The 27,625-nt window shown below is 58.2% G+C and overlaps 1 protein-coding gene across 4 annotated transcripts in view; it reads left to right on the top strand.

The window, feature by feature from the left end:
* Nucleotides 1-27,625, top strand: part of LOC146829863 (uncharacterized) — a 259,836-nt gene that overhangs the window by 104,198 nt on the left and 128,013 nt on the right. The window lies entirely within an intron of this gene.

Raw genomic sequence — 27,625 nt, 5'->3', positions numbered from 1 at the left:
TGCACTATCCCCCTGGTGGGTCCGTAGCGCTGAGGTCGGCACCGGGCCTTCTAGGCGCAGAGGCCAGAGAGGGCGAGGATCTGGGGTACCGAGTGAGGGGGGGGTCGGGGGACCCCAGGCTCATGGCGGAGGGTGCGGAGAAGACAGCAGGGTCTTCAGAGCAGTGCGAGACACCCCCAGATCTGGGAGAGGGGTGGTGGAAGAAAGCAGGGTCTGCAGATTAGTGAGAGACACCCCAAGATCTGGGAGAGGGATGGGAGGAGGAAGCAGCTTCTACAAGAGGGGTGCGAGACACCCCAAGAACTGGGATTCAGGTGGTAGGAGAAAGCAGGTTCTGCAGAGCGGGGCAAGACACCCCAAGATATGGGAGAGGGGTGGAAGGAGAAAGCAGGCTCTGCAGAGGAGTGAGAGACACCCCCAGAGCTGGTAGAGGGGTGGCGGAAGAAAGCAGGATCTGCAAACCAGTGCGAGACCCCCCAAGATGTGGGAGAGGGATGGGAGGAGGAAGCAGGGTCTGCAGAGGGTATCGAGACACCCCAATATCTGTGAGACGGGTGGGAGAAGACAGCAGGGTCTACAGGGCAGTGCTGGACACCCCAAGATCCAGGAGAGGGGTTGGTGGAGAAAGCAGGGTGTGCAGAGGGGTGCGAGACACCCCAATATCTGGGAGAGGGTGGAAGAAGACAGCATGGTCTGCAGAGCAGTGCTGGACACCCCAAGATCTGGGAGAGCGAAGCTAGGAGGCAGCAGCTTCTTCAACCGGGGTGCGAGACACCCCAAGATCTGGAAGACGGGTGGTAGGAGAAAGCAGGGTCTGCAGAGCAGTGCTGGACACCCCAAAATCTAGGAGAGGGGTTGGAGGAGAAAGCAGGGTTTGTAGAAGTGTGCGAGACACCCCAAGATCTGGAAGAGGGAAGCTAGGAGGCAGCAGCTTCTACAAGAGGAGTGCGAGACACCCCAAGATCTGGGAGAGGGAAGCTAAGAGGCAGCAGCTTCTACAAGAGGGGTGCGAAACACCCCAAGAACTGGGAAATGGGTGGTAGGAGAAAGCAGGTTCTGCAGAGGGGGGCGAGACACCCCAAGATATGGGAGAGGATTGGGAGGAGAAAGCAGGTTCTGCAGAGTGGTGCGAGACACCTCAATATCTGTGAGAGGTTGGGAGAAGACAGGGTCTTCAGAGCAGTGCTGGACACCCCAAGATCTAGGAGAGGGGTTGGAGGAGAAACCAGGGTCTGCAGAGAGGTGCGAGACACCCCAATATCTGGGAGAGGGTGGGAGAAGACAGCAGGGTCTGCAGAGCAGTGCTGGACACCCCAAGATCTGGGAGAGGAAGGCTAGGAGGCAGCAGCCTCTGCAAGCGGGGTGCGAGACACCCCAAGATCTGGGAGAGGTGTGGTAGGAGAAAGCAGGGTCTGCAGAGCAGTGCTGGACACCCCAAGGTCTAGGAGAGGGGTTGGAGGAGAAAGCAGGGTCTGCAGAGGGGTGCGAGACACCCCAATATCTGGGAGAGGGTGGGAGAAGACAGCAGGGTCTGCAGAGCAGTGCTAGACAGCGCAAGATCTGGGAGAGGGAAGCTAGGAGGCAGCAGCTTCTGTAAGCGGGGTGCGAGACACCCCAAGATCTGGGAGAGGGGTGGTAGGAGGAAACAGCTTCTGCAAGCAGGGTGCGAGACACCCCAAATCTGGAAGAGGGGTAGGAGGAGGAAGCAGTGTCTGCAGAGGGGTGCGAGACACCCCCCCGATCTGGGAGAGGGGTGGTGGAAGAAAGCAGGGTCTGCAGACCAGTGCGAGACACCCCAAGATCCTGGAGAGGGATGAGGGAAGGAAGCAGGGTCTGCAGAGGAGTGCAAGACCCCCCAATAACTATGAGAGGGGTGGGAGAAGACAGCAGGGTCTGCAGGGCAGTGTTAGACACCCCATGATCTGGGAGAGGAACTAGGAGACAGCAGCTTCTACAAGAGGCTGTGAGACACCCCCAGATCTCGGAGAGGGGTGGTAGGAGAAAGGGTCTGCAGAGCAGTGCTGGACACCCCAAGATCTGGGAGAGGGATGCTAGGAGGCTGCAGCTTCTGCAAGAGGGGTGTAAGACACCCCAAGATCTGGGAGAGGGAAGCTAGGAGGCAGCAGCTTCTACAAGATCGGTGCGAGACACCCCAAGAACTGGGATACAGGTGGTAGGAGAAAGCAGCTTCTGCAAGCGGGGTGCGAGACACCCCAAATCTGGGCAAGGGGTGGGAGGCGGAATCAGGGTCTGCAGAGGGGTGCGAGACCCAAATCTGGGAGCGGGGTGGTGGAAGAAAGCAGCATCTGCAGACCAGTGCGAGACACCCCAAGATCTGGGAGAAGGATGGGAGGAGGAAGCAGGGTCTGCAGAGGGGTGCGAGACACTTCAATATCCGTCAGAGGGAAGATAGGAGGCAGCAGCTTCTGCAAGAGGGGTGCAAGACATCCCAAGATCTGGGAGAGGGAAGCTAGGAGGCAGCAGCTTCTACAAGAGGGCTGCGAGACACCCCAAGAACTGGGATACGGGTGGTAGGAGGCAGCAGCTTCTGCAAGCGGGGTGTGAGAGACCCCAAGATCTCAGAGAGGGGTGGTAGGAGAAAGCAGGGTGTGCAGAGCAGTGCTGGACACCCCAAGATCTAGGAGAGGGGTTGGAGGAGAAAGGGTCTGCAGTGGGGTGCGAGACACCCCAAAATGTGGGAGTGGGTGGGAGAAGATAGCAGGGTCTGCAGAGCAGTGCTGGATACCCCAAGATCTGGGAGAGGGAAGCTAGGAGGCAGCAGCTTCTGCAAGTGGAATGCGAGTCACCCCAAGATCTGGGAGAGGGGTGGGAGGAGCAAGCAGGGTCTGCAGAGGGGTGCGAGACACCCCAATATCTGGGAGAGGGTGGGAGAAGACAGCAGGATCTACAGGGCAGTGCTGGACACCTCAAGATCTAGGAGGGGGTTGGTGGAGAAAGCAGGGTGTGCAGAGGGGTGCGATACACCCCAATATCTGGGAGAGAGTGGAAGAAGACAGCATGGTCTGCAGAGCAGTGGTGGACACCCCAAGATCTGGGAGAGGGAAGCTAGGAGGCAGCGGCTTCTTCAACCGGGGTGCGAGACACCCCAAGATCTGGAAGAGGGGTGGTATGAGAAAGCAGGGTCTGCAGAGCAGTGCTGGAGTCCCCAAAATCGAGGAGAGGGGTTGGAGGAGAAAGCAGGGTTTGCAGAAGTGTGCAAGACACCCCAAGATCTCGGAGAGGGAAGCTAGGAGGCAGCAACTTCTACAAGAGGAGTGCGAGACACCCCAAGATCTGGGAGAGGGAAGCTAGGAGGCAGCAGCTTCTACAAGAGGTGTGTGAGACACCCCAAGATCTGGGAGAGGGAAGCTAGGAGGCAGCAGCTTCTACAAGAGGGGTGCGAAACACCCCAAGAACTGGGAAATGGGTGGTAGGAGAAAGCAGGTTCTGCAGAGGGGTGCGAGACACCCCAATATCTGGGAGAGGGTGGGAGAAGACAGCAGGGTCTGCAGAGCAGTGCTGGACACCCCAAGATCTGGGAGAGGGAGGCTAGGAGGCAGCAGCCTCTGCAAGCGGGGGCAAGACACCCCAAGATCTGGGAGAGGTGTGGTAGGAGAAAGCAGGGTCTACAGAGCAGTGCTGGACATCCCAAGGTCTAGGAGAGGGGTTGGAGGAGAAAGCAGGGTCTGCAGAGGGGTTCGAGACACCCCAATATCTGGGAGAGGGTGGGAGAAGACAGCAGTGCTAGACAGCGCAAGATCTGGGAGAGGGAAGCTAGGAGGCAGCAGCTTCTGTAAGCGGGGTGCAAGACACCCCAAGATCTGGTAAAGGGGTTGTAGGAGAAAACAGCTTCTGCAAGCAGGGTGCGAGACACCCCAAATCTGGGAGAGGGGTAGGAGGAGGAAGCAGTGTCTGCAGAGGGGTGCGAGACACCCCCCGATCTGGGAGAGGGGTGGTGGAAGAAAGCAGGGTCTGCAGACCAGTGCGAGACACCCCAAGATCCTGGAGAGGGAGGAGGGAAGGAAGCAGGGTCTGCAGAGGAGTGCAAGACCCCCCAATAACTGTGAGAGGGGTGGGAGAAGACAGCAGGGTCTGCAGGGCAGTGTTAGACACCCCATGATCTGGGAGAGGAACTAGGAGACAGCAGCTTTTACAAGAGGCTGTGAGACACCCCCAGATCTCGGAGAGGGGTGGTAGGAGAAAGGGTCTGCAGAGCAGTGCTGGACTCCCCAAGATCTGGGAGAGGGATGCTAGGATGCTGCAGCTTCTGCAAGAGGGGTGTAAGACACCCCAAGATCTGGGAGAGGGAAGCTAGGAGGCAGCAGCTTCTACAAGATCGGTGCGAGACACACCAAGAACTGGGATACAGGTGGTAGGAAAAAGCAGCTTCTGCAAGCGGGGTGCGAGACACCCCAAATCTGGGCGAGGGGTGGGAGGCGGAAGTAGGGTCTGCAGAGGGGTGCAAGACCCAAATCTGGGAGCGGGGTGGTGGAAGAAAGCAGCGTTCTCAGACCAGTGCGAGACACCCCAAGATCTGGGAGAGGGATGGGAGGAGGAAGCAGGGTCTGCAGAGGGGTGCGAGACACTTCAATATCTGTCAGAGGGAAGATAGGAGGCAGCAGCTTCTACAAGAGGGGTGCGAGACACCCCAAGATCTGGGAGACGGAAGCTAGGAGGCAGCAGCTTCTACAAGAGAGCTGCGAGACACCCCAAGAACTGGGATACAGGTGGTAGGAGGCAGCAGCCTCTGCAAGCGTGGTGTGAGAGACCCCAAGATCTCAGAGAGGGGTGGTAGGAGAAAGCAGGGTGTGCAGAGCAGTGCTGGACACCCCAAGATCTAGGAGAGGGGTTGGAGGAGAAAGGGTCTGCAGAGGGGTGCGAGACATCCCAAAATGTGGGAGTGGGTGGGAGAAGATAGCAGGGTCTGCAGAGCAGTGCTGGACACCCCAAGATCTGGGAGAGGAACTAGGAGACAGCAGCTTCTACAAGAGGCTGTGAGACACCCCCAGATCTCGGAGACGGGTGGTAGGAGAAAGGGTCTGCAGAGCAGTGCTGGACTCCCCAAGATCTGGGAGAGGGATGCTAGGAGGCTGCAGCTTCTGCAAGAGGGGTGTAAGACACCCCAAGATCTGGGAGAGGGAAGCTAGGAGGCAGCAGCTTCTACAAGATCGGTGCGAGACACCCCAAGAACTGGGATACAGGTGGTAGGAGAAAGCAGCTTCTGCAAGCGGGGTGCGAGACACCCCAAATCTGGGCGAGGGGTGGGAGGCGGAAGCAGGGTCTGCAGAGGGGTGCGAGACCCAAATCTGGGAGCGGGGTGGTGGAAGAAAGCAGCATCTGCAGACCAGTGCGAGACACCCCAAGATCTGGGAGAGGGATGGGAGGAGGAAGCAGGGTCTGCAGAGGGGTGCGAGACACTTCAATATCCGTCAGAGGGAAGATAGGAGGCAGCAGCTTCTGCAAGAGGGGTGCAAGACATCCCAAGATCTGGGAGAGGGAAGCTAGGAGGCAGCAGCTTCTACAAGAGGGCTGCGGGACACCCCAAGAACTGGGATACGGGTGGTAGGAGGCAGCAGCTTCTGCAAGCGGGGTGTGAGAGACCCCAAGATCTCAGAGAGGGGTGGTAGGAGAAAGCAGGGTGTGCAGAGCAGTGCTGGACACCCCAAGATCTAGGAGAGGGGTTGGAGGAGAAAGGGTCTGCAGTGGGGTGCGAGACACCCCAAAATGTGGGAGTGGGTGGGAGAAGATAGCAGGGTCTGCAGAGCAGTGCTGGATACCCCAAGATCTGGGAGAGGGAAGCTAGGAGGCAGCAGCTTCTGCAAGTGGAATGCGAGTCACCCCAAGATCTGGGAGAGGGGTGGGAGGAGCAAGCAGGGTCTGCAGAGGGGTGCGAGACACCCCAATATCTGGGAGAGGGTGGGAGAAGACAGCAGGATCTACAGGGCAGTGCTGGACACCTCAAGATCTAGGAGGGGGTTGGTGGAGAAAGCAGGGTGTGCAGAGGGGTGCGATACACCCCAATATCTGGGAGAGAGTGGAAGAAGACAGCATGGTCTGCAGAGCAGTGGTGGACACCCCAAGATCTGGGAGAGGGAAGCTAGGAGGCAGCGGCTTCTTCAACCGGGGTGCGAGACACCCCAAGATCTGGAAGAGGGGTGGTATGAGAAAGCAGGGTCTGCAGAGCAGTGCTGGAGCCCCCAAAATCGAGGAGAGGGGTTGGAGGAGAAAGCAGGGTTTGCAGAAGTGTGCAAGACACCCCAAGATCTCGGAGAGGGAAGCTAGGAGGCAGCAACTTCTACAAGAGGAGTGCGAGACACCCCAAGATCTGGGAGAGGGAAGCTAGGAGGCAGCAGCTTCTACAAGAGGTGTGTGAGACACCCCAAGATCTGGGAGAGGGAAGCTAGGAGGCAGCAGCTTCTACAAGAGGGGTGCGAAACACCCCAAGAACTGGGAAATGGGTGGTAGGAGAAAGCAGGTTCTGCAGAGGGGTGCGAGACACCCCAATATCTGGGAGAGGGTGGGAGAAGACAGCAGGGTCTGCAGAGCAGTGCTGGACACCCCAAGATCTGGGAGAGGGAGGCTAGGAGGCAGCAGCCTCTGCAAGCGGGGGCAAGACACCCCAAGATCTGGGAGAGGTGTGGTAGGAGAAAGCAGGGTCTACAGAGCAGTGCTGGACATCCCAAGGTCTAGGAGAGGGGTTGGAGGAGAAAGCAGGGTCTGCAGAGGGGTTCGAGACACCCCAATATCTGGGAGAGGGTGGGAGAAGACAGCAGTGCTAGACAGCGCAAGATCTGGGAGAGGGAAGCTAGGAGGCAGCAGCTTCTGCAAGCAGGGTGCGAGACACCCCAAATCTGGGAGAGGGGTAGGAGGAGGAAGCAGTGTCTGCAGAGGGGTGCGAGACACCCCCCGATCTGGGAGAGGGGTGGTGGAAGAAAGCAGGGTCTGCAGACCAGTGCGAGACACCCCAAGATCCTGGAGAGGGATGAGGGAAGGAAGCAGGGTCTGCAGAGGAGTGCAAGACCCCCCAATAACTGTGAGAGGGGTGGGAGAAGACAGCAGGGTCTGCAGGGCAGTGTTAGACACCCCATGATCTGGGAGAGGAACTAGGAGACAGCAGCTTCTACAAGAGGCTGTGAGACACCCCCAGATCTCGGAGAGGGGTGGTAGGAGAAAGGGTCTGCAGAGCAGTGCTGGACTCCCCAAGATCTGGGAGAGGGATGCTAGGATGCTGCAGCTTCTGCAAGAGGGGTGTAAGACACCCCAAGATCTGGGAGAGGGAAGCTAGGAGGCAGCAGCTTCTACAAGATCGGTGCGAGACACACCAAGAACTGGGATACAGGTGGTAGGAAAAAGCAGCTTCTGCAAGCGGGGTGCGAGACACCCCAAATCTGGGCGAGGGGTGGGAGGCGGAAGTAGGGTCTGCAGAGGGGTGCAAGACCCAAATCTGGGAGCGGGGTGGTGGAAGAAAGCAGCGTTCTCAGACCAGTGCGAGACACCCCAAGATCTGGGAGAGGGATGGGAGGAGGAAGCAGGGTCTGCAGAGGGGTGCGAGACACTTCAATATCTGTCAGAGGGAAGATAGGAGGCAGCAGCTTCTACAAGAGGGGTGCGAGACACCCCAAGATCTGGGAGACGGAAGCTAGGAGGCAGCAGCTTCTACAAGAGAGCTGCGAGACACCCCAAGAACTGGGATACAGGTGGTAGGAGGTAGCAGCCTCTGCAAGCGTGGTGTGAGAGACCCCAAGATCTCAGAGAGGGGTGGTAGGAGAAAGCAGGGTGTGCAGAGCAGTGCTGGACACCCCAAGATCTAGGAGAGGGGATGGAGGAGAAAGGGTCTGCAGAGGGGTGCGAGACATCCCAAAATGTGGGAGTGGGTGGGAGAAGATAGCAGGGTCTGCAGAGCAGTGCTGGACACCCCAAGATCTGGGAGAGGAACTAGGAGACAGCAGCTTCTACAAGAGGCTGTGAGACACCCCCAGATCTCGGAGACGGGTGGTAGGAGAAAGGGTCTGCAGAGCAGTGCTGGACTCCCCAAGATCTGGGAGAGGGATGCTAGGAGGCTGCAGCTTCTGCAAGAGGGGTGTAAGACACCCCAAGATCTGGGAGAGGGAAGCTAGGAGGCAGCAGCTTCTACAAGATCGGTGCGAGACACCCCAAGAACTGGGATACAGGTGGTAGGAGAAAGCAGCTTCTGCAAGCGGGGTGCGAGACACCCCAAATCTGGGCGAGGGGTGGGAGGCGGAAGCAGGGTCTGCAGAGGGGTGCGAGACCCAAATCTGGGAGCGGGGTGGTGGAAGAAAGCAGCATCTGCAGACCAGTGCGAGACACCCCAAGATCTGGGAGAGGGATGGGAGGAGGAAGCAGGGTCTGCAGAGGGGTGCGAGACACTTCAATATCCGTCAGAGGGAAGATAGGAGGCAGCAGCTTCTGCAAGAGGGGTGCAAGACATCCCAAGATCTGGGAGAGGGAAGCTAGGAGGCAGCAGCTTCTACAAGAGGGCTGCGAGACACCCCAACAACTGGGATACGGGTGGTAGGAGGCAGCAGCTTCTGCAAGCGGGGTGTGAGAGACCCCAAGATCTCAGAGAGGGGTGGTAGGAGAAAGCAGGGTGTGCAGAGCAGTGCTGGACACCCCAAGATCTAGGAGAGGGGTTGGAGGAGAAAGGGTCTGCAGTGGGGTGCGAGACACCCCAAAATGTGGGAGTGGGTGGGAGAAGATAGCAGGGTCTGCAGAGCAGTGCTGGATACCCCAAGATCTGGGAGAGGGAAGCTAGGAGGCAGCAGCTTCTGCAAGTGGAATGCGAGTCACCCCAAGATCTGGGAGAGGGGTGGGAGGAGCAAGCAGGGTCTGCAGAGCGGTGCGAGACACCCCAATATCTGGGAGAGGGTGGGAGAAGACAGCAGGATCTACAGGGCAGTGCTGGACACCTCAAGATCTAGGAGGGGGTTGGTGGAGAAAGCAGGGTGTGCAGAGGGGTGCGATACACCCCAATATCTGGGAGAGAGTGGAAGAAGACAGCATGGTCTGCAGAGCAGTGGTGGACACCCCAAGATCTGGGAGAGGGAAGCTAGGAGGCAGCGGCTTCTTCAACCGGGGTGCGAGACACCCCAAGATCTGGAAGAGGGGTGGTATGAGAAAGCAGGGTCTGCAGAGCAGTGCTGGAGCCCCCAAAATCGAGGAGAGGGGTTGGAGGAGAAAGCAGGGTTTGCAGAAGTGTGCAAGACACCCCAAGATCTCGGAGAGGGAAGCTAGGAGGCAGCAACTTCTACAAGAGGAGTGCGAGACACCCCAAGATCTGGGAGAGGGAAGCTAGGAGGCAGCAGCTTCTACAAGAGGTGTGTGAGACACCCCAAGATCTGGGAGAGGGAAGCTAGGAGGCAGCAGCTTCTACAAGAGGGGTGCGAAACACCCCAAGAACTGGGAAATGGGTGGTAGGAGAAAGCAGGTTCTGCAGAGGGGTGCGAGACACCCCAATATCTGGGAGAGGGTGGGAGAAGACAGCAGGGTCTGCAGAGCAGTGCTGGACACCCCAAGATCTGGGAGAGGGAGGCTAGGAGGCAGCAGCCTCTGCAAGCGGGGGCAAGACACCCCAAGATCTGGGAGAGGTGTGGTAGGAGAAAGCAGGGTCTACAGAGCAGTGCTGGACATCCCAAGGTCTAGGAGAGGGGTTGGAGGAGAAAGCAGGGTCTGCAGAGGGGTTCGAGACACCCCAATATCTGGGAGAGGGTGGGAGAAGACAGCAGTGCTAGACAGCGCAAGATCTGGGAGAGGGAAGCTAGGAGGCAGCAGCTTCTGTAAGCGGGGTGCAAGACACCCCAAGATCTGGTAAAGGGGTTGTAGGAGAAAACAGCTTCTGCAAGCAGGGTGCGAGACACCCCAAATCTGGGAGAGGGGTAGGAGGAGGAAGCAGTGTCTGCAGAGGGGTGCGAGACACCCCCCGATCTGGGAGAGGGGTGGTGGAAGAAAGCAGGGTCTGCAGACCAGTGCGAGACACCCCAAGATCCTGGAGAGGGATGAGGGAAGGAAGCAGGGTCTGCAGAGGAGTGCAAGACCCCCCAATAACTGTGAGAGGGGTGGGAGAAGACAGCAGGGTCTGCAGGGCAGTGTTAGACACCCCATGATCTGGGAGAGGAACTAGGAGACAGCAGCTTCTACAAGAGGCTGTGAGACACCCCCAGATCTCGGAGAGGGGTGGTAGGAGAAAGGGTCTGCAGAGCAGTGCTGGACTCCCCAAGATCTGGGAGAGGGATGCTAGGATGCTGCAGCTTCTGCAAGAGGGGTGTAAGACACCCCAAGATCTGGGAGAGGGAAGCTAGGAGGCAGCAGCTTCTACAAGATCGGTGCGAGACACACCAAGAACTGGGATACAGGTGGTAGGAGAAAGCAGCTTCTGCAAGCGGGGTGCGAGACACCCCAAATCTGGGCGAGGGGTGGGAGGCGGAAGTAGGGTCTGCAGAGGGGTGCAAGACCCAAATCTGGGAGCGGGGTGGTGGAAGAAAGCAGCGTTCTCAGACCAGTGCGAGACACCCCAAGATCTGGGAGAGAGATGGGAGGAGGAAGCAGGGTCTGCAGAAGGGTGCGAGACACTTCAATATCTGTCAGAGGGAAGATAGGAGGCAGCAGCTTCTACAAGAGGGGTGCGAGACACCCCAAGATCTGGGAGAGGGAAGCTAGGAGGCAGCAGCTTCTACAAGAGAGCTGCGAGACACCCCAAGAACTGGGATACAGGTGGTAGGAGGCAGCAGCCTCTGCAAGCGTGGTGTGAGAGACCCCAAGATCTCAGAGAGGGGTGGTAGGAGAAAGCAGGGTGTGCGGAGCAGTGCTGGACACCCCAAGATCTAGGAGAGGGGTTGGAGGAGAAAGGGTCTGCAGAGGGGTGCGAGACATCCCAAAATGTGGGAGTGGGTGGGAGAAGATAGCAGGGTCTGCAGAGCAGTGCTGGACACCCCAAGATCTGGGAGAGGAACTAGGAGACAGCAGCTTCTACAAGAGGCTGTGAGACACCCCCAGATCTCGGAGACGGGTGGTAGGAGAAAGGGTCTGCAGAGCAGTGCTGGACTCCCCAAGATCTGGGAGAGGGATGCTAGGAGGCTGCAGCTTCTGCAAGAGGGGTGTAAGACACCCCAAGATCTGGGAGAGGGAAGCTAGGAGGCAGCAGCTTCTACAAGATCGGTGCGAGACACCCCAAGAACTGGGATACAGGTGGTAGGAGAAAGCAGCTTCTGTAAGCGGGGTGCGAGACACCCCAAATCTGGGCGAGGGGTGGGAGGCGGAAGCAGGGTCTGCAGAGGGGTGCGAGACCCAAATCTGGGAGCGGGGTGGTGGAAGAAAGCAGCATCTGCAGACCAGTGCGAGACACCCCAAGATCTGGGAGAGGGATGGGAGGAGGAAGCAGGGTCTGCAGAGGGGTGCAAGACACTTCAATATCTGTCAGAGGGAAGATAGGAGGCAGCAGCTTCTGCAATAGGGGTGCGAGACACCCCAAGATCTGGGAGAGGGAAGCTAGAAGGCAGCAGCTTCTACAAGAGGGCTGCAAGACACCCCAAGAACTGGGATACAGGTGGTAGGAGGCAGCAGCTTCTGCAAGCGTGGTGTGAGAGACCCCAAGATCTCAGAGAGGGGTGGTAGGAGAAAGCAGGGTGTGCAGAGCAGTGCTGGACACCCCAAGATTTAGGAGAGGGGTTGGAGGAGAAAGGGTCTGCAGAGGGGTGCGAAACACCCCAAAATGTGGGAGTGGGTGGGAGAAGATAGCAGGGTCTGCAGAGCAGTGCTGGACACCCCAAGATCTGGGAGAGGGAAGCTAGGAGGCAGCAGCTTCTGCAAGTGGAGTGCGAGACACCCCAAGATCTGGGAGAGGGGTGGGAGGAGCAAGCAGGGTCTGCAGAGGGGTGTGAGACACCCTCAGATCTGGTAGAGGGGTGGTGGAATAAAGCAGGGTCTGCAGACCAGTGCGAGACATCCCAAGATCTGGGAGAGGGATGGGAGGAGGAGGCAGGGTCAGCAGAGGGGTGCCAGACACTCCAATATCTGTGAGAGGGGTGGGAGAAGACAGCAGGGTCTGCAGGGCAGTGTTAGACACCCCAAGATCTGGGAGAGGGAACTAGGAGGCGGCAGCTTCTACAAGAGGGGTGCGAGACACCCCCAGATCTGGGAGAGGGGTGGTAGGAGAGAAGGTCTGCAGAGCAGTGCTGGTCACCCCAAGATCTGGGAGAGGGAAGCTAGGAGGCAGCAGCTTCTGCAAGATTTGTGCGAGAAACCCCAAGATCTGGGAGAGGGAAGCTAGGAGCAGCAGTTTCTACAAGAGGGCTGCGAGACACCCCAAGAACTGGGATACGGGTGGTAGGGGAAAGCAGGTTCTGCAGAGGGGGGCGAGACACCCCAAGATCTGGGAGAGGGGTGGGATGAGAAAGCAGGTTCTGCAGAGGGGTGCAAAACACCCTACGATCTGGGAGAGGGTGGGGGAAGACATCAGGGTCTTGTAACGTCCTGAACGTCTCAGGATCGTTTAACAGACACGATAATGAGGACGCAACCACTTGTGAAGGGTTAGTTATTTTAATGAAGGCCAAAAACAATACAAAGACTAAACAAAAGTTATAGTCACTGGAATCCTCCAGGCTAAGTACGTTACCAGCCCACAGCACGGATGGTCCTAACCGTCCTCTGCATATACGCCGATCCCGGCGTATGCCAACAGAGGGCAGAAATGAAATGGCCGAAAATGCCAATCGGTAGGCTGTGAGGGGCACGAAGAGTGTTGGGGAGAATTGAGGAGTCAGGGAAACACCCAGCCGGGGTCTCTACCTGAAGGGAGCAGCCGCTCAACCTCTTCCTCAGACTGCACCGGGACGCGGAGTCACCTCCTGGTGATGCGTCACCGATACCCCAATCCAAAGCAAGAAGACTGAACCGAGAGCAGCCGCTCGATCGATCCTGTGGACTTCCGAGTCTGTAATGCGGCAAACACCTCCTGGTGTGCGTTACAGCTGGCAGTCCCTGTATCTCTGGTCGGGCTGGGAGTTACGACTCCAACCAGCAAAAGCGCCACTGCGCTTTGACTCAGCCGAGTCAAAAAAGCGAAGCTCAATGGTTGACCGGTAGAGCTTCCGGGTCCTTCACAGGTGACGATGGGGCAAGACACGGCCCAGGGAGTAACGACTCGACCTACCTCCGTTCTTGCCTTACTGGAGCACCACTCCGGAACACTGCTCTTCACTAAGCAGGTACGTCGGTGTAAACACAATATCCGACAGCGTTGTACCTCCCGGTTCCTCCCTTTATAGGGCGTGTTGTCCTTGAGTTATGTAACAGCTCTCCTGTTTACATAAGGGCGTGTTTTCCTTGAGTTATGTAACAGCTCTCCTGTTTACATAAGGGCGTGTCTTCCTTGAGTTATGTAACAGCTCTCCTGTTTACATAAGGGCGTGTTTTCCTTGAGTTATGTAACAGCTCTCCTGTTTACATAAGGGCGTGTTTTCCTTGAGTTATGTAACAGCTCTCCTGTTTACATAACCTCTCAACCGCTAAGCATCCTGGGAGATGTAGTCCGTTTTCGCTGGTTACCGTTTTCCTCCCCTCGCATGACAGGAATTCTTGACAGGTCTGCAGAGCAGTGCTGGACACCCCAAGATCTGGGAGAGGGACGCTAGGGGGCAGCAGCTTCCGCAAGCGGGGTGCTAGACCCACCAAGATTTAGCAGAGGGGTGGTAGGAGAAAGCATGTTCTACAAGCAGGGTGCGAGACACCTCAAGATCTGGGAGAGGGGTGGTAGGAGAAGGGAGGTTCTGCAGAGTAGTGCTGGACTCCCCAAGATCTACGAGAGGGGTTGGAGGAGACAGTAGGTTCTGCAGAGGGGTGCAAGACACCCCAGGATCTGGGAGAGGGTGGCAGGAGACAGCAGGGTCTGCAGAGCAGTGCTGGACACCCCAAGATCTGGGAGAGGGAAGGTAGGAGGCCGCAGCTTCTGCAAGCAGGGTGCAAGACACCCCAAGATCTGGGAGATGGGTGGTAGGAGAAAGCAGCTTCTGCAAACGGGGTGCGAGACACCCCAAATCTGGGAGAGGGGTGGGAGGAGGTAGCAGGGTCTGCAGACCAGTGCGAGACACCCCAAGATCTGGAAGAGGGATGAGAGGAGGAAGCAGGGTCTTCAGAGGGGTGCGAGACACCCCAATATCTGTTAGAGGGGTGGAAGAAGACAACAGGGTCTGCAGGGCAGTGTTAGACACCCCAAGATCTGGGAGGGGGAACCAGGAGGCGGCAGCTTCTACAAGAGGGGTGCAAGACACCCCCAGATCTGGGAGAGGGGTGGTAGGAGAGAGGGTCTGCAGAGCCGTGCTGGATACCCCAAGATCTGGGAGAGGGAAGCTAGGAGGCAGCAGCTTCTGCAAGATTTGTGCGAGAAACCCCAAGATCTGGGAGAGGGAAGCTAGGAGGCAGCTGCTACAAGATCTGGGAGAGGGGTGGTTAAAGAAAGAAGGGTCTGCAAACCAGTGCGAGACACCCCAAGATCTGGGCGACGGATGAGAGGAGGAAGCAGGGTCTGCAGAGGGATGCGAGACACCCCAATATCTGAGAGGGGTGGGAGAAGACAGCAGGGTCTACAGGGCAGTGCTGGACACCCCAAGATCTAGGAGAGGGTTGGTGGAGAAAGCAGGGTGTGCAGAGGGGTGCGATACACCCCAATATCTGGGAGAGGGTGAAAGAAGACAGCATGGTCTGCAGAGCAGTGGTGGACACCCCAAGATCTGGGAGAGGGAAGCTAGGAGGCAGCTGCTTCTTCAACCGGGGATGCGAGACACCCCAAGATCTGGAAGAGGGGTGGTATGAGAAAGCAGGGTCTGCAGAGCAGTGCTGGAGTCCCCAAAATCTAGGAGAGGGGTTGGAGGAGAAAGCAGGGTTTGCAGAAGTGTGCAAGACACCCCAAGATCTCGGAGAGGGAGGCTAGGAGGCAGTAACTTCTACAAGAGGGGTGCGAGACACCCCAAGATCTGGGAGAGGGAAGCTAGGAGGCAGCAGCTTCTACAAGAGGTGTGGCAGACACCCCAAGATCTGGGAGAGGGAAGCTAGGAGGCAGCAGCTTCTACAAGAGGGGTGCGAAACACCCCAAGAACTGGGAAATGGGTGGTAGGAGAAAGCAGGTTCCGCAGAGGGGTGCGAGACACCCCAATATCTGGGAGAGGGTTGGAGAAGACAGCAGGGTCTGCAGAGCAGTGCTGGACAGCGCAAGATCTGGGAGAGGGAGGCTAGGAGGCAGCAGCCTCTGCAAGCTGGGTGCGAGACACCCCAAAATCTAGGAGGGGGGTGGTAGGAGAAAGCAGGGTCTGCAGAGGGGTGCGAGACACCCCAATATCTGGGAGAGGGTGGGAGAAGACAGCAGGGTCTGCAGAGCAGTGCTGGACAGCGCAAGATCTGGGAGAGGGAGGCTAGGAGGCAACAGCCTCTGCAAGCAGGGTGCGAGACACCCCAAGATCTGGGAGAGGTGTGGTAGGAGAAAGCAGGGTCTGCAGAGCAGTGCCGGACACCCCAAGGTCTAGGAGAGGGGTTGGAGGAGAAAGCAGGGTCTGCAGAGAGGTGCGAGACACCCCAATATCTGGGAGAGGGTGGGAGAAGACAGCAGGGTCTGCAGAGCAGTGCTGGACACCCCAAGATCTGGGAGAGGGAAGCTAGGAGGCAGCAGCTTCTGTAAGCGGGGTGCGAGACACCCCAAGATCTGGGAGAGGGGTGGTAGGAGAAAACAGCTTTTGCAAGCGGGGTGCGAGACACCCCAAATCTGGGAGAGGGGTATGAAGAGGAAGCAGTGTCTGCAGAGGGGTGCGAGACACCCCCAGATCTGGGAGAGGGGTGGTGGAAGAAAGCAGGGTCTGCAGACCAGTGCGAGGCACCCCAAGAACCTGGAGAGGGATGAGAGGAGGAAGCAGGGTCTGCAGAGGAGTGCGTGACCCCCCAATAACTGTGAGAGGGGTGGGAGACGATAGTAGGGTCTGCAGGACAGTGTTCGACACCTCACGACCTGGGAGAGGGAACTACGAGACAGCAGCTTCTACAAGAGGCTGTGAGACACCCCCAGATCTCGGAGAGGGGTGGTAGGAGAAAGGGTCTGCAGAGCAGTGCTGGACCCCCCAAGATCTGGGAGAGGGATGCTAGGAGGCTGCAGCTTCTGCAAGAGGGGTGCGAGACATCCCAAGATCTGGGAGAGGGAAGCTAGGAGGCAGCAGCTTCTACAAGAGCGGTGCGAGACACCCCAAGAACTGGGATACAGGTGGTAGGAGAAAGCAGCTTCTGCAAGCGGGGTACGAGACACCCCAAATCTGGGCGAGGGATGGGAGGCAGAAGCAGGGTCTGCAGAGGGATGCGAGACACCCCCTGATCTAGGAGCGGGGTGGTGGAAGAAAGCAGCGTCTGCCGACCAGTGCGAGACACCCCAAGATCTGGGAGGGGGATGGGAGGAGGAAGCAGGGTCTGCAGAGGGGTGCGAGACACTTCAATATCTGTGAGAGGGAAGATAGGAGGCAGCAGCTTCTGCAAGAGGGGTGCGAGACACCCCAAGATCTGGGAGAGGGAAGCTAGGAGGCAGCAGCTTCTACAAGAGGGCTGCGAGATACCCCAAGAACTGGGATACGGGTGGTAGGAGGCAGCAGCTTCTGCAAGCGGGGTGCGAGACACCCCAAGATCTCAGAGAGGGGTGGTAGGAGAAAGCAGGGTGTGCAGAGCAGTGCTGGACACCCCAAGATCTAGGAGAGGGGTTGGAGGAGAAAGGGCCTGCAGAGGGGTGCGAGACACCCCAAAATGTGGGAGTGGGTGGGAGAAGATAGCAGGGTCTGCAGAGCAGTGCTGGACACCCCAAGATCTCGGAGAGGGAAGCTAGGAGGTAGCAGCTTCTGCAAGTGGAGTGCGAGACACCCCAAGATCTGGGAGAGGGGTGGGAGGAGCAAGCAGGGTCTATAGAGGGGTGTGAGACACCCTGAGATCTGGTAGAGGGGTGGTGGAAGAAAGCAGGGTCTGCAGACCAGTGCGGGACACCCCAAGATCTGGGAGAGGGATGGGAGGAGGAAGCAGGGTCTGCAGAGGGGTGCAAGACACTCCAATATCTGTGAGAGGGGTGGGAGAAGACAGCAGGGTCTGCAGGGCAGTGTTAGACACCCCAAGATCTGGGAGAGGGAACTAGGAGGCGGCAGCTTCTACAAGAGGGGTGCGAGACACCCCCAGATCTGGGAGAGGGGTGGTAGGAGAGAGGGTCTGCAGAGCAGTGCTGGACACCCCAAGATCTGGGAGAGGGAAGCTAGGAGGCAGCAGCTTCTGCAAGATTTGTGCGAGAAACCCCAAGATCTGGGAGAGGGAAGCTAGGAGGCATCAGCTTCTACAAGAGGGCTGCGAGACACCCCAAGATCTGGGATACGGGTGGTAGGGGAAAGCAGGTTCTGCAGAGGGGGGCGAGACACCCCAAGATCTGTTAGAGGGGTGGGAGGAGAAAGCAGGTTCTGCAGAGGGTTGCAAAACACCCTACGATCTGGGAGAGGGTGGGGGAAGACATCAGGGTCTGCCGAGCAGTGCTGGACACCCCAAGATCTAGGAGAGGGATGCTAGGAGGCAGCAGCTTCTGCAAGCGGGGTGCGAGACACACCAAGATCTAGGAGAGGGGTGGTAGGAGAAAGCATGTTCTGCAAGCAGGCTGCGAGACACCCCAAATCTGGGAGAGGAGTGGGAGGAGGAAGCAGGGTCTGCAGAGGGGTAAGAGACACCCCCAGATCTGGGAGAGGGGTGGTGGAAGAAAGCAGTGTCCGCAAACCAGTGCGAGACACCCCAAGATATGGGAGAGGGATGGGATGAGGAAGCAGGGTCTGCAAGTGGGGTGCGAGACACCCCAAGATCTGGGAGAGGGGTGGTAGGAGAAAGCAAGGTCTGCAGAGCAGTGCTGGACACCCCAAGATCTAGGAGAGGGGTTGGAGGAGAAAGTAGGGTCTGCAGAGGGGTGCGAGACACCCCAGGATCTGGGAGAGGGTGGGAGAAGACAGCAGGGTATGCAGAGCAGTGCTGGACACCCCAAGATCTGGGAGAGGGCAGCTAGGAGGCAGCAGCTTCTACAAGCGGGGTGCGAGACACCCCAATATCTGGGAGAGGGTGGGAGAAGACAGCAGGGTCTGCAGAGCAGTGCTGGACACCCCAAGATCTGGGAGAGGGAAGCTAGGAGGCAGCAGCTTCTGTAAGCGGGGTGCGAGACACCCCAAGATCTGGGAGAGGGGTGGTAGGAGAAAACAGCTTTTGCAAGCGGGGTGCGAGACACCCCAAATCTGGGAGAGGGGTATGAAGAGGAAGCAGTGTCTGCAGAGGGGTGCGAGACACCCCCAGATCTGGGAGAGGGGTGGTGGAAGAAAGCAGGGTCTGCAGACCAGTGCGAGGCACCCCAAGAACCTGGAGAGGGATGAGAGGAGGAAGCAGGGTCTGCAGAGGAGTGCGTGACCCCCCAATAACTGTGAGAGGGGTGGGAGACGATAGTAGGGTCTGCAGGACAGTGTTCGACACCTCACGACCTGGGAGAGGGAACTACGAGACAGCAGCTTCTACAAGAGGCTGTGAGACACCCCCAGATCTCGGAGAGGGGTGGTAGGAGAAAGGGTCTGCAGAGCAGTGCTGGACCCCCCAAGATCTGGGAGAGGGATGCTAGGAGGCTGCAGCTTCTGCAAGAGGGGTGCGAGACATCCCAAGATCTGGGAGAGGGAAGCTAGGAGGCAGCAGCTTCTACAAGAGCGGTGCGAGACACCCCAAGAACTGGGATACAGGTGGTAGGAGAAAGCAGCTTCTGCAAGCGGGGTACGAGACACCCCAAATCTGGGCGAGGGATGGGAGGCAGAAGCAGGGTCTGCAGAGGGATGCGAGACACCCCCTGATCTAGGAGCGGGGTGGTGGAAGAAAGCAGCGTCTGCCGACCAGTGCGAGACACCCCAAGATCTGGGAGGGGGATGGGAGGAGGAAGCAGGGTCTGCAGAGGGGTGCGAGACACTTCAATATCTGTGAGAGGGAAGATAGGAGGCAGCAGCTTCTGCAAGAGGGGTGCGAGACACCCCAAGATCTGGGAGAGGGAAGCTAGGAGGCAGCAGCTTCTACAAGAGGGCTGCGAGATACCCCAAGAACTGGGATACGGGTGGTAGGAGGCAGCAGCTTCTGCAAGCGGGGTGCGAGACACCCCAAGATCTCAGAGAGGGGTGGTAGGAGAAAGCAGGGTGTGCAGAGCAGTGCTGGACACCCCAAGATCTAGGAGAGGGGTTGGAGGAGAAAGGGCCTGCAGAGGGGTGCGAGACACCCCAAAATGTGGGAGTGGGTGGGAGAAGATAGCAGGGTCTGCAGAGCAGTGCTGGACACCCCAAGATCTCGGAGAGGGAAGCTAGGAGGTAGCAGCTTCTGCAAGTGGAGTGCGAGACACCCCAAGATCTGGGAGAGGGGTGGGAGGAGCAAGCAGGGTCTATAGAGGGGTGTGAGACACCCTGAGATCTGGTAGAGGGGTGGTGGAAGAAAGCAGGGTCTGCAGACCAGTGCGGGACACCCCAAGATCTGGGAGAGGGATGGGAGGAGGAAGCAGGGTCTGCAGAGGGGTGCAAGACACTCCAATATCTGTGAGAGGGGTGGGAGAAGACAGCAGGGTCTGCAGGGCAGTGTTAGACACCCCAAGATCTGGGAGAGGGAACTAGGAGGCGGCAGCTTCTACAAGAGGGGTGCGAGACACCCCCAGATCTGGGAGAGGGGTGGTAGGAGAGAGGGTCTGCAGAGCAGTGCTGGACACCCCAAGATCTGGGAGAGGGAAGCTAGGAGGCAGCAGCTTCTGCAAGATTTGTGCGAGAAACCCCAAGATCTGGGAGAGGGAAGCTAGGAGGCATCAGCTTCTACAAGAGGGCTGCGAGACACCCCAAGATCTGGGATACGGGTGGTAGGGGAAAGCAGGTTCTGCAGAGGGGGGCGAGACACCCCAAGATCTGTTAGAGGGGTGGGAGGAGAAAGCAGGTTCTGCAGAGGGTTGCAAAACACCCTACGATCTGGGAGAGGGTGGGGGAAGACATCAGGGTCTGCCGAGCAGTGCTGGACACCCCAAGATCTAGGAGAGGGATGCTAGGAGGCAGCAGCTTCTGCAAGCGGGGTGCGAGACACACCAAGATCTAGGAGAGGGGTGGTAGGAGAAAGCATGTTCTGCAAGCAGGCTGCGAGACACCCCAAATCTGGGAGAGGAGTGGGAGGAGGAAGCAGGGTCTGCAGAGGGGTAAGAGACACCCCCAGATCTGGGAGAGGGGTGGTGGAAGAAAGCAGTGTCCGCAAACCAGTGCGAGACACCCCAAGATATGGGAGAGGGATGGGATGAGGAAGCAGGGTCTGCAAGTGGGGTGCGAGACACCCCAAGATCTGGGAGAGGGGTGGTAGGAGAAAGCAAGGTCTGCAGAGCAGTGCTGGACACCCCAAGATCTAGGAGAGGGGTTGGAGGAGAAAGTAGGGTCTGCAGAGGGGTGCGAGACACCCCAGGATCTGGGAGAGGGTGGGAGAAGACAGCAGGGTATGCAGAGCAGTGCTGGACACCCCAAGATCTGGGAGAGGGCAGCTAGGAGGCAGCAGCTTCTACAAGCGGGGTGCGAGACACCCCAAGATCTGGGAGAGGGGTGGTAGGAGGAAGCAGGGTCTGCAGAGGGGTGCAAGACACCCCCAGATCCGGGAGATGGCTGGTGGAAGAAAGCAGGGTCTGCAGACCAGTGTGAGACACCCCAAGATCTGGGAGAGGGATGTGAGGAGGAAGCAGGGCCTGCAGAGGGGGACGAGACACCCCAATATCTGCGAGAGGGGTGGGAGAAGACAGCAGGGTCTGCAGGGCAGTGTTAAGACAACCCACGATCTGCAAGAGGGAACTAGGAGGAAGCAGCTTCTACAAGAGGGGTGGTGATAGGAGAAAACAGCTTCTGCAAACGGGGTGCGAGACACCCCAAATCTGGGAGAGGGGTGGGAGGAGGAAGCAGGGTCTGCAGAGGGGTGCGAGACACCCCAAGATCTGGAAGAGGGAAACTAGGAGGCTGCAGCTTCTCAAAGCAGGGTGCGAGACACCCCAATTTCTGGCAGAGGGTGGGAGAAGAAGCAGGGTCTGCAGAGCAGTGCTGGACACCCCAAGATCTCGGAGAGGGAAGCTAGGAGGTAGCAGCTTCTGCAAGTGGAGTGCGAGACACCCCAAGATCTGGGAGAGGGGTGGGAGGAGCAAGCAGGGTCTATAGAGGGGTGTGAGACACCCTGAGATCTGGTAGAGGGGTGGTGGAAGAAAGCAGGGTCTGCAGACCAGTGCGGGACACCCCAAGATCTGGGAGAGGGATGGGAGGAGGAAGCAGGGTCTGCAGAGGGGTGCAAGACACTCCAATATCTGTGAGAGGGGTGGGAGAAGACAGCAGGGTCTGCAGGGCAGTGTTAGACACCCCAAGATCTGGGAGAGGGAACTAGGAGGCGGCAGCTTCTACAAGAGGGGTGCGAGACACCCCCAGATCTGGGAGAGGGGTGGTAGGAGAGAGGGTCTGCAGAGCAGTGCTGGACACCCCAAGATCTGGGAGAGGGAAGCTAGGAGGCAGCAGCTTCTGCAAGATTTGTGCGAGAAACCCCAAGATCTGGGAGAGGGAAGCTAGGAGGCATCAGCTTCTACAAGAGGGCTGCGAGACACCCCAAGATCTGGGATACGGGTGGTAGGGGAAAGCAGGTTCTGCAGAGGGGGGCGAGACACCCCAAGATCTGTTAGAGGGGTGGGAGGAGAAAGCAGGTTCTGCAGAGGGTTGCAAAACACCCTACGATCTGGGAGAGGGTGGGGGAAGACATCAGGGTCTGCCGAGCAGTGCTGGACACCCCAAGATCTAGGAGAGGGATGCTAGGAGGCAGCAGCTTCTGCAAGCGGGGTGCGAGACACACCAAGATCTAGGAGAGGGGTGGTAGGAGAAAGCATGTTCTGCAAGCAGGCTGCGAGACACCCCAAATCTGGGAGAGGAGTGGGAGGAGGAAGCAGGGTCTGCAGAGGGGTAAGAGACACCCCCAGATCTGGGAGAGGGGTGGTGGAAGAAAGCAGTGTCCGCAAACCAGTGCGAGACACCCCAAGATATGGGAGAGGGATGGGATGAGGAAGCAGGGTCTGCAAGTGGGGTGCGAGACACCCCAAGATCTGGGAGAGGGGTGGTAGGAGAAAGCAAGGTCTGCAGAGCAGTGCTGGACACCCCAAGATCTAGGAGAGGGGTTGGAGGAGAAAGTAGGGTCTGCAGAGGGGTGCGAGACACCCCAGGATCTGGGAGAGGGTGGGAGAAGACAGCAGGGTATGCAGAGCAGTGCTGGACACCCCAAGATCTGGGAGAGGGCAGCTAGGAGGCAGCAGCTTCTACAAGCGGGGTGCGAGACACCCCAAGATCTGGGAGAGGGGTGGTAGGAGGAAGCAGGGTCTGCAGAGGGGTGCAAGACACCCCCAGATCCGGGAGATGGGTGGTGGAAGAAAGCAGGGTCTGCAGACCAGTGTGAGACACCCCAAGATCTGGGAGAGGGATGTGAGGAGGAAGCAGGGCCTGCAGAGGGGGACGAGACACCCCAATATCTGCGAGAGGGGTGGGAGAAGACAGCAGGGTCTGCAGGGCAGTGTTAAGACAACCCACGATCTGCAAGAGGGAACTAGGAGGAAGCAGCTTCTACAAGAGGGGTGGTGATAGGAGAAAACAGCTTCTGCAAACGGGGTGCGAGACACCCCAAATCTGGGAGAGGGGTGGGAGGAGGAAGCAGGGTCTGCAGAGGGGTGCGAGACACCCCAAGATCTGGAAGAGGGAAACTAGGAGGCTGCAGCTTCTCAAAGCAGGGTGCGAGACACCCCAATTTCTGGCAGAGGGTGGGAGAAGAAGCAGGGTCTGCAGAGCAGTGTTGAACACCTCAAGATCTGAGAGAGGGAAGCGAGGAGGCAGCAGCTTGTACAAGAGGGGTGCGAGACATCCCAGGATCTGGGAGAGGGAAGCTAGGAGGCAGCAGCTTCTACAAGAGGGATGCGAGACACCTCAAGATCTGGGAGAGGGGTGGTAGGAGAAAGCAGGTTCTGCAGAGTAGTGCTGGACTCCTCAAGATCTAAGAAAGGGGTTGGAGGAGACAGTAGGGTCTGCAGAGGGGTGCGAGACACCCCAGGATCTGGGTGAGGGTGGGAGAAGACAGCAGGGTCTGCAGAGCAGTGCTGGACACCCCAAGATCTGAGAGAGGGAAGCTAGGAGGCCGCAGCTTCTGCAAGCGGGGTGCGAGACACCCCAAGATCTGGGAGATGGGTGGTAGGAGAAAGCAGCTTCTGCAAACGGGGTGCGAGACACCCCAAATCTGGGAGAGGGGTGGGAGGAGGAAGCAGGGTCTGCAGACCAGTGTGAGACACCCCAAGATCTGGAAGAGGGATGGGAGAAGGAAGCAGGGTCTACAGAGGGGTGCGAGATACCCCAATATCTGTTGGAGGGGTGAAAGAAGACAGCAGGGTCTGCAGGGCAGTGTTAGACAACCCAAGATCTGGGAGGGGGAACCAGGAGGCGGCAGCTTCTACAAGAGGGGTGCGAGACACCCCCAGGTCTGGAAGAGGGGTGGTAGGAGAGAGGGTCTGCAGAGCTGTGCTGGACACTCCAAGATCTGGGAGAGGGAAGCTAGGAGGCAGCTTCTACAAGATCTGGGCGAGAGGTGGTTAAAGAAAGAAGGGTCTGCAAACCAGTGCGAGACACCCCAAGATCTGGGAGAGGGATGGGAGGAGGAAGCAGGGTCTGCAGAGGGATGTGAGACACCCCAATATCTGTGAGAGGGGTGGGAGAAGACAGCAGGGTCTACAGGGCAGTGCTGGACACCCCAAGATCTAGGAGAGGGTTGGTGGAGAAAGCAGGGTGTGCAGAGGGGTGCGAGACACCCCAATATCTGGGAGAGGTTGGAAGAAGACCGCATGGTCTGCAGAGCAGTGCTGGACACCCCAAGATCTGGGAGAGGGAAGCTAGGAGGCAGCAGCTTCTTCAACCGGGGTGCGAGACATCCCAAGATCTGGAAGAGGGGTGGTAGGAGAAAGCAGGGTTTGCAGAAGTGTGCGAGACACCCGAAGATCTCGGAGAGGGAAGCTAGGAGGCAGCAACTTCTACAAGAGGGATGCGAGACATAACCAGGTCTGGGAGAGGGAAGCTAGGAGGCACCAGCTTCTACAAGAGGGGTGCGAGACACCCCAAGAATGGGTGGTAGGAGAAAGCAGGTTCTGCAGAGAGGGGTGTGACACCCCAAGATATGGGAGAGGGGTGGGAGGCGAAAGAAGGATTCTGCACAGTGGTGCGAGACACCTCAATATCTGTGAGAGGGTGGGAGAAGACAGGGTCTTCAGAGCAGTGCTGGACACCCCAAGATCTAGGAGAGGGGTTGGAGAAGAAAGTAGGGTCTGCAGAGGGGTGCGAGGCACCCCAAGATCTGGGAGAGGGTGGGAGAAGACAGCAGGGTCTGCATAGCAGTGCTGGACACCCCAAGATCTGGGAGAGGGAAGCTAGGAGGCAGCAGCTTCTGCAAGCAGGGTGCGAGACACCCCAAGATCAGGGAGAGGGGTGGTGGGAGGAAGCAGGGTCTGCAGAGGGGTGCGAGACACCCCCAGATCTGGGAGAGGGGTGGTGGAAGAAAGCAGGGTGTGCAGAACAGTGTGAGACACCCCAAGATCTGGGAGAGGGATGGGAGGAGGAAGCAGGGTCTGCAGATGGGGGCAAGACACCCCAATATCTCTGAGAGGGGTGGAAAAGACAGCAGGGTCTGCAGGGCAGTGTTAGACACCCCACGATCTGTGAGAGTGAACTAGGAGGCAGCAGCTTCTACAAGAGGTGTGCGGGACACCCCCAGGTCTGGGAGAAGGGTGGTAGGAGAAAGGGTCTGCAGAGCAGTGCTGGACACCCCAAGATCTAGGAGAGGGAAGCTAGGAGGCAGCAGCTTCTACAAGAGGGGTGCGAGACACCCCAAGAACTGGGATACAGGTGGTAGGAGAAAGCAGGGTCTGCAGAGGGGGGCGAGACACCCCAAGATATGGGAGAGGGGTGGGAGGAGAAAGTAGGTTCTGCAGAGGGGTGTGAGACACCCCAATATCTGGGAGAGGGTGGGAGAAGGCAGCAGGGTCTGCAGAGCAGTGCTGGACAGCGCAAGATCTGGGAGACGGAGGCTAGGAGGCAGCAGCCTCTGCAAGCGGGGTGCGAGACACCCCAAGATCTGGGAGAGGTGTGGTAGGAGAAAGCAGGGTCTGCAGAGCAGTGCTGGACACCCCAAGGTCTAGGAGAGGGGTTGGAGGAGAAAGCAGGGTCTGCAGAGAGGTGCGAGACACCCCAATATCTGGGAGAGGGTGGGAGAAGACAGCAGGGTCTGCAGAGCAGTGCTGGACAACCCAAGATCTGGGAGAGGGAAGCTAGGAGGCAGCAGCTTCTGTAAGCGGGGTGCGAGACACCCCAAGATCTGGGAGACGGGTGGTAGGAGAAAACAGCTTTTGCAAGCGGGGTGCGAGACACCCCAATTCTGGGAGGGGGGGAGGAGGAAGCAGGGTCTGTAGAGGGATGCGAGACACCCCCATGTCTGGGAGAGGGGTGGTTGAAGAAAGCAGGGTCTGCAGATTAGTGCGAGACACCCCAAGATCTGGGAGAGGGATGGGAGGAGGAAGGAGGGTCTGCAGAGGGGTGCGAGACACCCAAATATCTGTGAGAAGGGTGGGAAAAGACAGCAGGGTCTGCAGGGCAGTGTTAGACACCCCAAGATCTGGAAAAGGGAACTGGGAGGCACCAGCTTCTACAAGAGGGGTGCAAGACCCCCCCAGATCTGGGAGAGTGGTGGTAGGAGAGAGGGTCTGCAGAGCAGTGCTGGACACCCCAAGTTCTGGGAGAGGGAAGCTAGGTGGCAGCAGCTTCTGCAAGATTTGTGTGAGACACCCCAAGATCTGGGAGAGGTGTGGGAGAAGACAGCAGGGTCTGCAGAGTAGTGCTAGACACCCCAAGATCTGGGAGAGGGAAGCTAGAAGGCAGCACCTTCTACAAGAGGGGTGCAAGACACCACAAGAACTGCGATACAGGTGGTAGGAGAAAGCAGGTTCTGCAGAGGGGGGCAAGACACCCCAAGATATGGGAGAGGGGTGGGAAGAGAAAGCAGGTTCTGCAGAGGGGTGCGAGACTCCCCAATATCTGGGAGAGGGTTGGAGAAGACAGCAGTGTAAACAGAGCTGTGCTGGACACCCCAAGATCTAGGAGAGGGGTTGGTGAGAAAGCAGGGTCTGCAGAGTGTTGTGAGACACCCCAATATCTGGGAGAGGGTGGGAGAAGACAGCAGGGTCTGCAGAGCAGTGCTGGACACCCCGAGATCTGGGAGAGGGAAGCTAGGAGGCCGCAGCTTCTGCAAGCTAGGTGCGAGACACCCCAAGATCTGGGAGAGGGGTGGTAGGAGAAAGCAGTTTCTGCCAGCAGGGTGCGTGACACCCCAAATCTGGGAGAGGGGTGGGAGGAGGAAGCAGGGTCTGCAGAGGGATGCGAGACACCCCCATATCTGGGAGAGGGGTGGTTGAAGAAAGCAGGGTCTGCAGATTAGTGCGAGACACCCCAATATCTGTGAGAGGGGTGGGAAAAGACAGCAGGGTCTGCAGGGCAGTGTTAGACACCCCAGGATCTGGGAGAGGGAACTATGAGGCAGCAGCTTCTACAAGAGGGGTGCGAGACTCCCTGAGATCTGGGAGAGGGGTGGTAGGAGAGAGATTCTGCAGTGCTGGACACCCCAAGTTCTGGGAGAGGGAAGCTTGGAGGCAGCAGCTTCTGCAAGATTTGTGCGAGACACCACAAGATCTGGGAGTGGGGTATGAGAAGACAGCAGGGTCTGCAGAGCAGTGCTAGACACCCCAAGATCTGGGAGAGGGAAGCTAGGAGGCAGCAGCTTCTACAAAAGGGGTGCGAGACACCACAAGAACTGCGATGCAGGTGGTAGGAGAGAGCAGATTCTGCAGAGGGGGGCGAGACACCCCAAGATATGGGAGAGGGGTGGAAGGAGAAAGCAGGTTCTGCAGAGGGGTGCGAGACACCCCAATATCTGGGAGAGGGTTGGAGAAGACAACAGGGTCTACAGAGCAGTGCTGGACACCCAAAGATCTAGGAGAGGGGTTGGTGGAGAAAGCAGGGTCTGCAGAGGTGTGTGAGACACCCCAATATCTGGGAGAGGGTGGAAGAAGACCGCATGGTCTGCAGAGCAGTGCTGGATACCCCAACATCTGGGAGAGGGAAGCTAGGAGGCAGCAGCTTCTGCAAGCGGGGTGCGAGACACCCCAAAACTGGGAGAGGGGTGGGAGGAGGAAGCAGGACCTGCAGAGGGGTGCGAGAGACCCCCTTGATCTGGGAGAGGGGTGGTGGAAGAAAGCAGGGTCTGCAGACCAGTGCAAGACACCCCAAAATCAGGGAGAGGGATGAGAGGAGATAGCAGGGTCTGCAGGGGGTGCGAAACACCCCAATATCTGTGAGAGGGGTTGGAGAAGACAGCAGGGTCTGCAGGGCAGTGTTAGACACCCCAAGATCTAGGAGAGGGGTTGGTGGAGAAAGCAGGGTCTGCAGAGGGGTGTGAGACACCCCAATATCTGGGAGAATGTGGAAGAAGACAG

Source organism: Triturus cristatus, chromosome 5_2, assembly GCF_964204655.1.
Source record: "Triturus cristatus chromosome 5_2, aTriCri1.1, whole genome shotgun sequence".
Lineage (NCBI taxonomy): Eukaryota > Metazoa > Chordata > Amphibia > Caudata > Salamandridae > Triturus > Triturus cristatus.
The sequence above is the reverse complement of the archived record's forward strand: the minus strand, read 5'-3'. Positions and strand labels throughout refer to the sequence as shown.